The sequence below is a fragment of the Panulirus ornatus genome, chromosome 50 (genome assembly GCF_036320965.1).
Source record: "Panulirus ornatus isolate Po-2019 chromosome 50, ASM3632096v1, whole genome shotgun sequence".
NCBI classification, from domain to species: Eukaryota; Metazoa; Arthropoda; class Malacostraca; order Decapoda; family Palinuridae; genus Panulirus; species Panulirus ornatus.
Window position 1 is genome coordinate 29,442,658 of NC_092273.1, and position 14,277 is coordinate 29,456,934.

The window sequence follows — 14,277 nt, forward strand, 5'->3', positions numbered from 1 at the left end:
TTCCACGTTCGTATGGCTCCAGGTGAGACTGGCTGAATGCATGTATAAGGTCCTCGTATGATTATGGCCAGGGAAACAAAAACGAATGTTCCATCTACAGATGTGTAGTATACGTCTTTTTAGCAGGCCTCGAGATGACAGAGGTGGTGGTGGCATGCAGTGGCTGACTGAGGAGGAGCAGTGTGTTGTCAGGAGAGGTAAAGGATGTGTGGACCAAGAATTGCTTTAGAGAAATTATGAGAAATACTTGGTAAAGGAGTGTGAAGCATATATTTGGCATCTATGGACACGGAAGCAGCATATAACGTTGAAAGCGATACTGTTTTAGTGGATGTTGCCAACATTTGGAGTATGTGTGAAGTTACCAGGAGAGTAAGACATGTGTGCCAGTGGGGAGAAAGGCCAGTGGATGCTCGTGACAGTGGGTATGCGTTTAGGGTCGGTTATGTCACCATGGCTGTTTGATCTGTTCGTGGATGTGGTGGTGAGGAAGGTAAATGAGAAGGTCTCAGAGCGCAGGGCAGGGCTGCAGTACGCTAGGGGTGAGGGGACGTGGGGAGTGAATCAGTTCCTCTTCGCGGATGACGCGGTTCTAGTAGTAGAGTTCAGAAAGGAGAAAATTGAGTGGGAATTTGAACATAAAGTGAAATCCAACGGGGCTAACACCGGAAACCTTAAGTGTTCGCTTAAAGTTGCAGGACCTGGAGGAAGTGGAGTGCCTTAGATGCTCGGGTGTGGTACCAAGGTGGCTGAAGTGAGTCACAGGGCGAAAGAGAGGGCGAAGGTCCTGGCTGCATTAGTAGCGAGCATGTGGAAGGAGAGGTTGGTGTTGGTGAGGGGGGAAGATGGGTGCGTCTGAAGGTAGATTAGTCCTGACAGTGTTGTGTGGATGCAAGTCTTGGGTCCTCAGTCTAAGGAATGGGAAAGGGTGGACGTGTTGAAGATGAAACACCTGAGAACGGTGTGTGGAGTGTGGCGGGTTGATCGGGTAAAGGATGAGCGTCAGTGAGAGGCGTGGCAGTAAGCTTTAGCTGACTGTGAGGGCCGCCCAGTTTCGGAGGTATGGAGAGGATGAGTGAAGAAAGACTGGCTGAGGGGATCAGTCTGTGAGTGGAGGAAGCAAGAAGGAGTAGTGAGTTTCCTACGAGTACGTACGACGAGATTCAGACTGATGAGGCAGAGCTAGCGAGTAGTGCTGATCGCAAATCTTGCTTGATTTACGATTCTGAACGTTAACAGGGCTGGAGATGAAGGGATAGAGCGAAAGAAGCCTTGGGGTATAGTGGCCTGAACAGTCAGAAGAATGAGAGGTGTGCACTGGATAGGATAAACTGGATCAGTACAGTATATGGGGGTCGACGTGCTGTTAAGTGGCGCTTGGTTGTGAAGGCTTGGCTCTGGTTTCGGTTCATTATACATGGATGTATGCAAATGAGGCCTATTTTCGTCTGCTTCTGACGCTACCTCGCTCAGGAATCTTGGTCAGTTTAGTTACATCACAGTGAAGTGGGAAGTCTGTTGTTAATGTGTTAGGTCATGGAATATTTAGATTACACTGCGTGAGTGAGATGATTTGATGATTGTAAGATACTATATCGGAACCTCATAGTTAGCGTAGCTTAATGTCTAGAGATTTTGGCCTTACTCTTTAGCCCTTAACTAAAACACTAACTTATATATATATATATATATATATATATATATATATATATATATATATATATATATATATATATATATATATATATATATATATATATCTCATTCCATCTCCTTCTCACACCACCACTACTTGTTATCACCTCCCCATTTACGCCCTTCACTGAAGTTCCCATTTGCTCCCTTGTCTTACGCACCCTATTTACCTCCTTCCAGAACATCTTTTTATTCTCCCTAAAATTTACTGATAGTCTCTCACCCCAACTCTCATTTACCCTTTTTTTCACCTCTTGCACCTTTCTCTTGACCTCCTGTCTCTTTCTTTTATACTTCTCCCACTCAATTGCATTTTTTCCCTGCAAAAATCGTCCAAATGCCTCTCTCTTCTCTTTCACTAATACTCTTACTTCTTCATCCCACCACTCACTACCCTTTCTAAACAGCCCACCTCCCACTCTTCTCATGCCACAAGCATCTTTTGCGCAATCCATCACTGATTCCCTAAATACATCCCATTCCTCCCCCACTCCCCTTACTTCCATTGTTCTCACCTTTTTCCATTCTGTACACAGTCTCTCCTGATACTTCTTCACACAGGTCTCCTTCCCAAGCTCACTTACTCTCACCACCTTCTTCACCCCAACATTCACTCTTCTTTTCTGAAAACCCATACTAATCTTCACCTTAGCCTCCACAAGATAATGATCAGACATCCCTCCAGTTGCACCTCTCAGCACATTGACATCCAAAAGTCTCTCTTTCGCACGCCTGTCAATTAACACGTAATCCAATAACGCTCTCTGGCCATCTCTCCTACTTACATAAGTATACTTATGTATATCTCGCTTTTTAAACCAGGTATTCCCAATCATCAGTCCTTTTTCAGCACATAAATCTACAAGCTCTTCACCATTTCCATTTACAACACTGAACACCCCATGCATACCAATTATTCCCTCAACTGCCACACTACTCACCTTTGCATTCAAATCACCCATCACTATAACCCGGTCTCGTGCATCAAAACCGCTAACACACTCATTTGTTGAATGTGTCTGATGACAGAGTAGCAGATATAGGGTGTTTGGGTCGAGGTGGTGTGCAAAGTGAGAGGGTTAGGGAAAATGATTTGGTAAACAGAGAAGAGGTAGTAAAAGCTTTGCGGAAGATGAAAGCCGGCAAGGCAGCAGGTTTGGATGGTATTGCAGTGGAATTTATTAAAAAAGGGGGTGACTGTATTGTTGACTGGTTGGTAAGGTTATTTAATGTATGTATGACTCATGGTGAGGTGCCTGAGGATTGGCGGAATGCGTGCATAGTGCCATTGTACAAAGGCAAAGGGGATAAGAGTGAGTGCTCAAATTACAGAGGTATAAGTTTGTTGAGTATTCCTGGTAAATTATATGGGAGGGTATTGATTGAAAGGGTGAAGGCATGTACAGAGCATCAGATTGGGGAAGAGCAGTGTGGTTTCAGAAGTGGTAGAGGTTGTGTGGATCAGGTGTTTGCTTTGAAGAATGTATGTGAGAAATACTTAGAAAAGCAAATGGATTTGTATGTAGCATTTATGGATCTGGAGAAGGCATATGATAGAGTTGATAGAGATGCTCTGTGGAAGGTATTAAGAATATATGGTGTGGGAGGCAAGTTGTTAGAAGCAGTGAAAAGTTTTTATCGAGGATGTAAGGCATGTGTACGTGTAGGAAGAGAGGAAAGTGATTGGTTCTCAGTGAATGTAGGTTTGCGGCAGGGGTGTGTGATGTCTCCATGGTTGTTTAATTTGTTTATGGATGGGGTTGTTAGGGAGGTAAATGCAAGAGTCTTGGAAAGAGGGGCAAGTATGAAGTCTGTTGGGGATGAGAGAGCTTGGGAAGTGAGTCAGTTGTTGTTCGCTGATGACACAGCGCTGGTGGCGGATTCATGTGAGAAACTGCAGAAGCTGGTGACGGAGTTTGGTAAAGTGTGTGGAAGAAGAAAGTTAAGAGTAAATGTGAATAAGAGCAAGGTTATTAGGTACAGTAGGGTTGAGGGTCAAGTCAATTGGGAGGTGAGTTTGGATGGTGAAAAACTGGAGGAAGTGAAGTGTTTTAGATATCTGGGAGTGGATCTGTCAGCGGATGGAACCATGGAAGCGGAAGTGGATCATAGGGTGGGGGAGGGGGGCGAAAATTTTGGGAGCCTTGAAAAATGTGTGGAAGTCGAGAACATTATCCCGGAAAGCAAAAATGGGTATGTTTGAAGGAATAGTAGTTCCAACAATGTTGTATGGTTGCGAGGCGTGGGCTATGGATAGAGTTGTGCGCAGGAGGATGGATGTGCTGGAAATGAGATGTTTGAGGACAATGTGTGGTGTGAGGTGGTTTGATCGAGTAAGTAACGTAAGGGTAAGAGAGATGTGTGGAAATAGAAAGAGCGTGGTTGAGAGAGCAGAAGAGGGTGTTTTAAAATGGTTTGGGCACATGGAGAGAATGAGTGAGGAAAGATTGACCAAGAGGATATATGTGTCGGAGGTGGAGGGAACGAGGAGAAGAGGGAGACCAAATTGGAGGTGGAAAGATGGAGTGAAAAAGATTTTGTGTGATCGGGGCCTGAACATGCAGGAGGGTGAAAGGAGGGCAAGGAATAGAGTGAATTGGAGCGATGTGGTATACAGGGGTTGACGTGCTGTCAGTGGATTGAATCAAGGCATGTGAAGCGTCCGGGGTAAACCATGGAAAGCTGTGTAGGTATGTATATTTGTGTGTGTGGACGTGTGTATGTACATGTGTATGGGGGGGGTTGGGCCATTTCTTTCGTCTGTTTCCTTGCGCTACCTCGCAAACGCGGGAGACAGCGACAAAGTATAAAAAAAAAAAAAAAAAAAAAAAAAAAAAAAAAAAATATATATATATATATATATATATATATATATATATATATGTATATATATATATATATATATATATATATATATATATATATATATATATATATATATATGCTCTTATTCACATTTACACTTAACTTTCTTCTTCCACACACTTTAACAAACTCAGTCACCAGCTTCTGCAGTTTCTCACATGAATCAGCCACCAGCGCTGTATCATCAGCGAACAACAACTGACTCACTTCCCAAGCTCTCTCATCCCCAACAGACTTCATACTTGCCCCTCTTTCCAAAACTCTTGCATTTACCTCCCTAACAACCCCATCCATAAACAAATTAAACAACCATGGAGACATCACACACCCCTGCCGCAAACCTACATTCACTGAGAACCAATCACTTTCCTCTCTTCCTACACGTACACATGCCTTACATCCTCGATAAAAACTTTTCACTGCTTCTAACAACTTGCCTCCCACACCATATATTCTTAATACCTTCCACAGAGCATCTCTATCAACTCTATCATATGCCTTCTCCAGATCCATAAATGCTACATACAAATCCATTTGCTTTTCTAAGTATTTCTCACATACATTCTTCAAAGCAAACACCTGATCCACACATCCTCTACCACTTCTGAAACCGTACTGCTCTTCCCTAATCTGATGCTCTGTACATGCCTTCACCCTCTCAGTCAATACCCTCCCATATAATTTACCAGGAATACTCAACAAACTTATACCTCTGTAATTTGAGCACTCACTCTTATCCCCTTTGCCTTTGTACAATGGCACTATGCACGCATTCCGCCAATCCTCAGGCACCTCACCATGAGTCATACATACATTAAGTAACCTTACCAACCAGTCAACAATACAGTCACCCCCTTTTTTAATAAATTCCACTGCAATACCATCCAAACCTGCTGCCTTGCCGGCTTTCATCTTCCGCAAAGCTTTTACTACCTCTTCTCTGTTTACCAAATCATTTTCCCTAACCCTCTCACTTTGCACACCACCTCGACCAAAACACCCTATATCTGCCACTCTGTCAGGTTATTAGGTACAGTAGGGGTGAGGGTCAAGTCAATTGGGAGGTGAGTTTGAATGGAGAAAAACTGGAGGAAGTGAAGTGTTTTAGATATCTGGGAGTGGATCTGGCAGCGGATGGAACCATGGAAGCGGAAGTGGATCATAGGGTGGGGGAGGGGGCGAAAATTTTGGGAGCCTTGAAAAATGTGTGGAAGTCGAGAACATTTTCTCGGAAAGCAAAAATGGGTATGTTTGAAGGAATAGTGGTTCCAACAATGTTGTATGGTTGCGAGGCGTGGGCTATGGATAGAGATGTGCGCAGGAGGATGGATGTGCTGGAAATGAGATGTTTGAGGACAATGTGTGGTGTGAGGTGGTTTGATCGAGTAAGTAACGTAAGGGTAAGAGAGATGTGTGGAAATAAAAAGAGCGTGGTTGAGAGAGCAGAAGAGGGTGTTTTGAAATGGTTTGGGCACATGGAGAGAATGAGTGAGGAAAGATTGACCAAGAGGATATATGTGTCGGAGGTGGAGGGAACGAGGAGAAGAGGGAGACCAAATTGGAGGTGGAAAGATGGAGTGAAAAAGATTTTGTGTGATCGGGGCCTGAACATGCAGGAGGGTGAAAGGAGGGCAAGGAATAGAGTGAATTGGAGCGATGTGGTATACAGGGGTTGACGTGCTGTCAGTGGATTGAATCAAGGCATGTGAAGCGTCTGGGGTAAACCATGGAAAGCTGTGTAGGTATGTATATTTGCGTGTGTGGACGTGTGTATGTACATGTGTATGGGGGGGGGGGGGGTTGGGCCATTTCTTTCGTCTGTTTCCTTGCGCTACCTCGCAAACGCGGGAGACAGCGACAAAGTATAAAAAAAAAAAAAAAATATATATATATATATCTTTCTTTCTTTTAAACTATTCGCCATTTCCCGCGTTAGCGAGGTAGCGCTAAGAACAGAGGACTGGGCCTTTTTTGGAATATCCTCACCTGGCCCCCTCTGTTCCTTCTTTTGGAAAAAAAAGAAAAAAAAAAAACGAGAGGGGAGGATTTCCAGCCCCCCGCTCCCTCCCCTTTTAGTCGCCTTCTACGACACGCAGGGAATACGTGGGAAGTATTCTTAATCCCCTATCCCCAGGGATAATATATATATATATATATATATATATATATATATATATATATATATATATATATATATATATATATATATATATATATATTCTTTGCGTCAAAAAAGTGTGTAAGATGAAAAAATATTCTTAGTTATTATTTTACAATATATTTCCCTTCTTGGAAAATAATCCTCTTACTTACATGGGATGTTCGTTCTGTTGTGTATATGTTCTCAACTCATGAATAGGAATTTGGATATTCCTGAATAGTGTCCGTTATTCTAAAAAAAAAATATGTAGCTCAAATTCTTGTTAATTACATAAACATTTCCATTCCACGTGATTCCGGCCATGTGCCAGCGTAGCAATGATAATATATCGCCGGGAGCTGTGTGATCGACCCGCTCTTAACGCCGGGAGCTGTGTGATCGACCCGTTCTTAAAGAACCCGAAGGCTTGGTAATGACAGTATATAAGGCCGGGTCGTCCATTGACAGTGGCCCCCGTTAGGCTAAGGCTTCGTGAATCTCTCTTCCTAACCACTAGACACTACTTCGCTGTCACAACGAAAGTTAACCTTTTTAATGTGATTCTAATATTCTTTTCCTCCTCCATTATCTCGTCACTCTTATTTCCCGTGTTTTGTTTTCCTTTGGTTCACATATGCTGTTCATAAGCGTTTTTATGCGTTTCTAAGTGCAGCAACGCCTGCGTTTTTTGTCTTTTGTAATACTTCTCTTATTTAATGTTGCAATTATGAATCAGGTTTGTATTGTATGATAATCAAATTTGCTTTGGAAATTCGCTTTGAAGTCGGTCTGTTACGAGAGAGAGAGAGAGAGAGAGAGAGAGAGAGAGAGAGAGAGAGAGAGAGAGAGAGAGAGAGAGAGGGGGGGGGGGGGGAGGGGAGAGAGAGAGAGAGAGAGAGAGAGAGAGAGAGAGAGAGAGAGAGAGAGAGAGAGAGAGAGAGAAGCCTTCGACAAGTAGAGCACAAACAGTGTTTTTCTGGACATTGTTTGACTAAGTTGGATGAGTGGCCATCGGTGCATCATAATGTGTACACACTACAGTACCCTCGATGTAGCGCACAATTTGCTAAACGCATATGATAAATCAATCCTATCAATATTGATGTAAAAATTTACTATTATCAAATTCCATTGAGTTTGTGACACTGCTGGAGCAGAACGGAGGAACGCGGAATGGATCACAGTTGGCCCCGGGAATGCCAATATTCCCAGTGTTATTCGCCTCCGACATATTCCTACGACAATATTGTACGGTCGTTGTGAGGCATAATGACGCACAACTTGATGATGGCTCGCCTGCTGGACTTTACACATGGCTCAGGACAAAGAAGGAATTCCACGTAAAACTGCCACATCAAGGATGGATTCCTCCTCAGACCCCCACTGTGGCCAGGGTCATAACTTATCACACTTCCATAAGGGTTAAGAACGCTTGATGAACAGACTAATTAATGTTATTACCGTTCCAGAGATGAACAAATATACAGTGATTCCGGCGGGAAATGTGTGAACATGTGTGATCAGTTGATTATACAGTCATTTTTAAGACTTAATTGTTACACTGTGGGTAGAAGTGGTTAACTAAACAAAGTGATCAGTTTGCAAAATAAACGTACGTGATGTATATGTCTGGTCTTGAATGGATCATGAACATTTTGCCCGGTCAAAATATTTTGGCTGGTCAGAATATATTTGACAACGAATTCAGAGTTTGATAATTATTACCGTTAATGGAAATTGGTGTAACCAAATCTCCATCCAAAATTGAATATGAATGTCTATATAAATATCAGGTAAAACCAAATCAAGCGAGGGAACAAAATGATGACACTTGGTTATATTGGTTAGGTTGGTTGGCCCAGTTGGTTGGCCCCTACGCTGGAGACATCTCTCCTGAGTACTGGTCGGAGGGGCTAGGTTAATTATGGAGGGGAGGGGGGGGGGGGTGGAGAGGCACACGACCGAGGTGGCTCAGCTGTTCCATCGTTGACCGAGTCACTGGTAATGACAGATGAAGCTGCTGCACTCAGTGGTGCGCACCAAACTTGACTACATTCATATAATACAGCTCAATACCATATTACGCCATCTGAATACATTAATAATACAATACTACGCCATCTGAATACATTAATACAATACTAAGCCATCTAAATACATTGATAATACAATACTACGATATTGGACAATGTAATCCCCTCTTTTCTCAATACAAATAACTTTTGTATACAGTCTTACTCATCTGCTGGACAAATGAACAATATAACAGTTACTGGTATTTGGCCGCCGGTACTCGTCTGTAAACAGGAAAAAAAAATATGGCCTCAATATTTACTATGAGTTTATTATGTGATTGTTAGAAGAGAATGGGAATGGTGAGAGACAGACCACGTCTGTGAGGCAGGTTGTGTGTGTGTGTGTGTGTGTGTGTGTGTGTGTGTGAGAAGGAAAATATGAGATGTGGTTCTTAATATCCCGTCCGGCAAACCCCGAGTATTGGCCGGAGGTGAGGGAAGAAAACGGGTTTATTTCCCCTGGTTATGAGCGGAGACTCACCTGTTACCAGGGGAAATGAAAGCCTGCTCGAACCCCGCCCTCCCCTCGCTGGAAAGTAGTTTTCTGGGGGGATCGTGTGGAGTAGATTGGGGGGTGGGGGTGGGGGGTGGGGGGTGGGGGTGGGGGGGGTAAGCTGGGAAGGGATGTTTTTGAGTGGGGGACAGCCGTGTGGTGTCGAGTGGGGAAATTAGCTCTCATTTGTAGTGTGTTCAATATATATATATATATATATATATATATATATATATATATATATATATATATATATATATATATATATATATATATATATTATCCCTGGGGATAGGGGATTAAGAATACTTCCCACGTATTCCCTGCGTGTCGTAGAAGGCGACTAAAAGGGGAGGGAGCGGGGGGCTGGAAATCCTCCCCTCTCGTTTTTTTTTTTTTTTTAATTTTCCAAAAGAAGGAACAGGGGGGGGGGGGGGGCCAGGTGAGGATATTCCAAAAAAGGCCCAGTCCTCTGTTCTTAACGCTACCTCGCTAACGCGGGAAATGGCGAATAGTTTGAAAAAAAATATATATATATATATATATATATATATATATATATATATATATATATATATATATATATATATATATATATATATATATATAACCATCATGTTATCTTGGACATCTGACATTTTATATGAGACAATAATAACCAAGTGTATTATGTGAGACAATGATATTGTGAGTTATAACCAAGTGTATTGTTAGATGTGAGACAGAATGATATTGTGAGTTATAACCAAGTGTATTGTTATATGTGAGACAGAAAGATATTGTGAGTTATAACCAAGTGTATTGTTAGATGTGAGACAGAATGATATTGTGAGTTATAACCAAGTGTATTGTTAGATGTGAGACAGAATGATATTGTGAGTAATAACCAAAGATATTGTGAGTAATAACCAAGTGTATTGTTAGATGTGAGACAGAACGATATTGTAAGTAATAACCGAAGATATTGTGAGTAATAACCAAGTGTATTGTTAGATGTGAGACAGAATGATATTGTGAGTAATAACCAAGTGAATTGTTAGATGTGAGACAGAATTATATTGTGAGTAATAACCAAGTGTATTGTTAGATGTGAGACATAAAGATATTGTGAGTAATAACCAAGTGTATTGTTAGATGTGAGACAGAATGATATTGTGAGTAATAACCAAGTGAATTGTTAGATGTGAGACAGAATGATATTGTGAGTAATAACCAAGTGTATTGTTAGATGTGAGACAGAATGATATTGTGAGTAATAACCAAGTGTATTGTTAGATGTGAGACAGAATATTATTGTGAGTAATAACCAAGTGTATTGTTAGATGTGAGACATAAAGATATTGTGAGTAATAACCAAGTGTATTGTTAGATGTGAGACAGAATGATATTGTGAGTAATAACCAAGTGAATTGTTAGATGTGAGACAGAATGATATTGTGAGTAATAACCAAGTGTATTGTTAGATGTGAGACAGAATGATATTGTGAGTAATAACCAAGTGTATTGTTAGATGTGAGACAGAATGATATTGTAAGTAATAACCAATGATATTGTGAGTTATAACCAAGTGTATTGTTATATGTGAGACAGAATGATATTGTGAGTTATAACCAAGTGTATTGTTATATGTGAGACAGAATGATATTGTAAGTTATAACCAAGTGTATTGTTAGATGTGAGACACTGGTATTGTTAGTTATAACCATGTGTAATGTTAGATGTGAGACAGAATGATATTGTGAGTTATAACCAAGTGTATTGTTAGATGTGAGACAGAATGATATTGTGAGTAATAACCAAGTGTATTGTTAGATGTGAGACAGAATGATATTGTAAGTAATAACCAAGTGTATTGTTAGATGTGAGACAGAATGATATTGTGAGTTATAACCAAGTGTATTGTTAGATGTGAGACAATGGTATTGTTAGTTATAACCAAGTGTAATGTTAGATGTGAGACAGAATGTTATTGTTAGTTATAACCAAGTGTATTGTTATATGTGAGACAGAATGATATTGTGAGTTATAACCAAGTGTATTGTTAGATGTGAGACAGAATGATATTGTAGTAAAACCAATGATATTTGATTATAACCAAGTGTATTGTTATATGTGAGACAGAATGATATTGTGAGTTATAACCAAGTGTATTGTTATATGTGAGACAGAATGATATTGTAAGTTATAACCAAGTGTATTGTTAGATGTGAGACACTGGTATTGTTAGTTATAACCAAGTGTAATGTTAGATGTGAGACAGAATGATATTGTGAGTTATAACCAAGTGTATTGTTAGATGTGAGACAGAATGATATTGTGAGTAATAACCAAGTGTATTGTTAGATGTGAAACAGAATGATATTGTAAGTAATAACCAAGTGTATTGTTAGATGTGAGACAGAATGATATTGTGAGTTATAACCAAGTGTATTGTTAGATGTGAGACAATGGTATTGTTAGTTATAACCAAGTGTAATGTTAGATGTGAGACAGAATGTTATTGTTAGTTATAACCAAGTGTATTGTTATATGTGAGACAGAATGATATTGTGAGTTATAACCAAGTGTATTGTTAGATGTGAGACAGAATGATATTGTGAGTTATAACCAAGTGTATTGTTATAAGTGAGACAGAATGATATTGTGAGTTATAACCAGGTGTATTGTTATATGTGAGACAGAATGATATTGTGAGTTATAACCAAGTGTATTGTTATGAGACAGAATGATATTGTGAGTTATAACCGAGTGTATTGTTAGATGTGAGGCAGAATGATATTGTGAGTAATAACCAAGTGTATTGTTAGATGTGAGACAGAATGATATTGTAAGTAATAACCAAGTGTATTGTTAGATGTGAGACAGAATGATATTGTAAGTAATAATCAATGATATTGTGAGTTATAACCGAGTGTATTGTTAGATGTGAGGCAGAATGATATTGTGAGTAATAACCAAGTGTATTGTTAGATGTGAGACAGAATGATATTGTAAGTAATAACCAATGATATTGTGAGTTATAACCAAGTGTATTGTTATATGTGAGACAGAATGATATTGTGAGTTATAACCAAGTGTATTGTTATAGGTGAGACAGAATGATATTGTGAGTTATAACCGAGTGTATTGTTAGCTGTGAGGCAGAATGATATTGTGAGTAATAACCAAGTGTATTGTTAGATGTGAGACAGAATGATATTGTAAGTAATAACCAATGATATTGTGAGTTATAACCAAGTGTATTGTTATATGTGAGACAGAATGATATTGTGAGTTATAACCAAGTGTATTGTTATAGGTGAGACAGAATGATATTGTGAGTTATAACCAAGTGTATTGTTAGCTGTGAGGCAGAATGATATTGTGAGTAATAACCAAGGTTGTTGTTATATGTGAGACAGAATGTTATTGTAAGTATTCCAGTTTCCAGTCTTGAAATGATTGAGTATCACCCCATAGAAAACGGAGACGAATGCTTTAGTGTGAGTTGAGAGGGTCAGAGATGAGTGGAGGAGGAGGAGGAGGAGGAGGAGGAGGGAGTGGGGTGAGGTGGCTTCCCTCTACGTCCTCGAGACCAGACATCGGCTCTGCAGGAGGAGGAGCAGATAGTGTTCACACTGGCTTACAGAAACCCCGGTCCTCGACACGCCAGGAGTCGACTATAGGATCCAATAGGATATATGAGCAGGAAGGAAGGATCCAGGAGGATGTATGAGTAGGAAGGAAGGATCCAGGAGGATGTATGAGCAGGAAGGAAGGATCCAGTAGGATGTATGAGCAGGAAGGAAGGATCCAGGAGGATGTATGAGCAGGAAGGAAGGATCCAGTATGTTGTATGAGCAGGAAGGAAGGATCCAGTAGGATGTATGAGCAGGAAGGAAGGATCCAGGAGGATGTATGAACAGTAGGGAAGGAAACAGTAGGATGTGTGAGCAGGAAGGAAGGGTCCAGTAGGAAGTGTGACCAGGAAGGAATGATCCTGTAGGATGTATGAGCAGGACGGAAGGATTCAGTGGCATGTGTGAGCAGGAAGGAAGGATCCAGTAGTATGTATGAGCAGGAAGGATTCAGTAGGATATGTGAGAAGGAAGGAAGGATCCAGTAGGATGTATGAGCAGGAAGGAAGGATATAGTAGAATGTATGAGCAGGAAGGAAGGATCCAGTAGGATGTATGAGCAGGAAGGAAGGATCCAGTAGGATGTATGAACAGTAGGGAAGGATACAGTAGGATGTGTGAGCAGGAAGGAAGGATACAGTAGGATGTATGAGCAGGGAAAAAGGATCCAGTAGGATGTGTGAGCAGGAAGGATCCAGTAGGATGTGTGAGCAGGAAGGAAGGATCCAGTAGGATGTGTGAGCAGGAAGGAAGGATCCAGTAGGATGTGTGAGCAGGAACGAGGGAACCAGCAGGATGTGTGAGCAGGAAGGAAGAATCCAGTATGATGTGTGAGAAGGAAGGAAGGATCCAGAAGGATATGTGAGCAGGAACGAGGGAACCAGCAGGATGTGTGAGCAGGAAGGAAGAATCCAGTATGATGTGTGAGAAGGAAGGAAGGATCCAGAAGGATATGTGAGCAGGAAGGAAGAATCCAGTGTTATGAGTGAGAAGGAAGGAAGGATCCAGTATGATATGTGAGAAGGAAGGAAGGATCCAGAAGGCTGTCTGAGCAGGAATGAAGAATCCAGTATGATATGTGAGAAGGAAGGAAGGATCCAGAAGGATATGTGAGCAGGAAGGAAGGAGCCAGTAGGATTTATGAGCAGGAAGGAAGGATCCAGTATGATATGTGAGAATGAAGGAAGGATCCAGTATGATATGTGAGAAGGAAGGAAGGAAGGATCCAGAAGGATATGTGAGCAGGAAGGAAGGAACCAGTAAGATGTATGAGCAGGAAGGAAGGATCCAGTAGGATGTGTGAGCAGGAAGAAAGGATCCAGAAAGATATGTGTGCAGGAAGGAAGGAACCAGTAGGATTTATGAGCAGGAAGGAAGGATCCAGAAGAATGT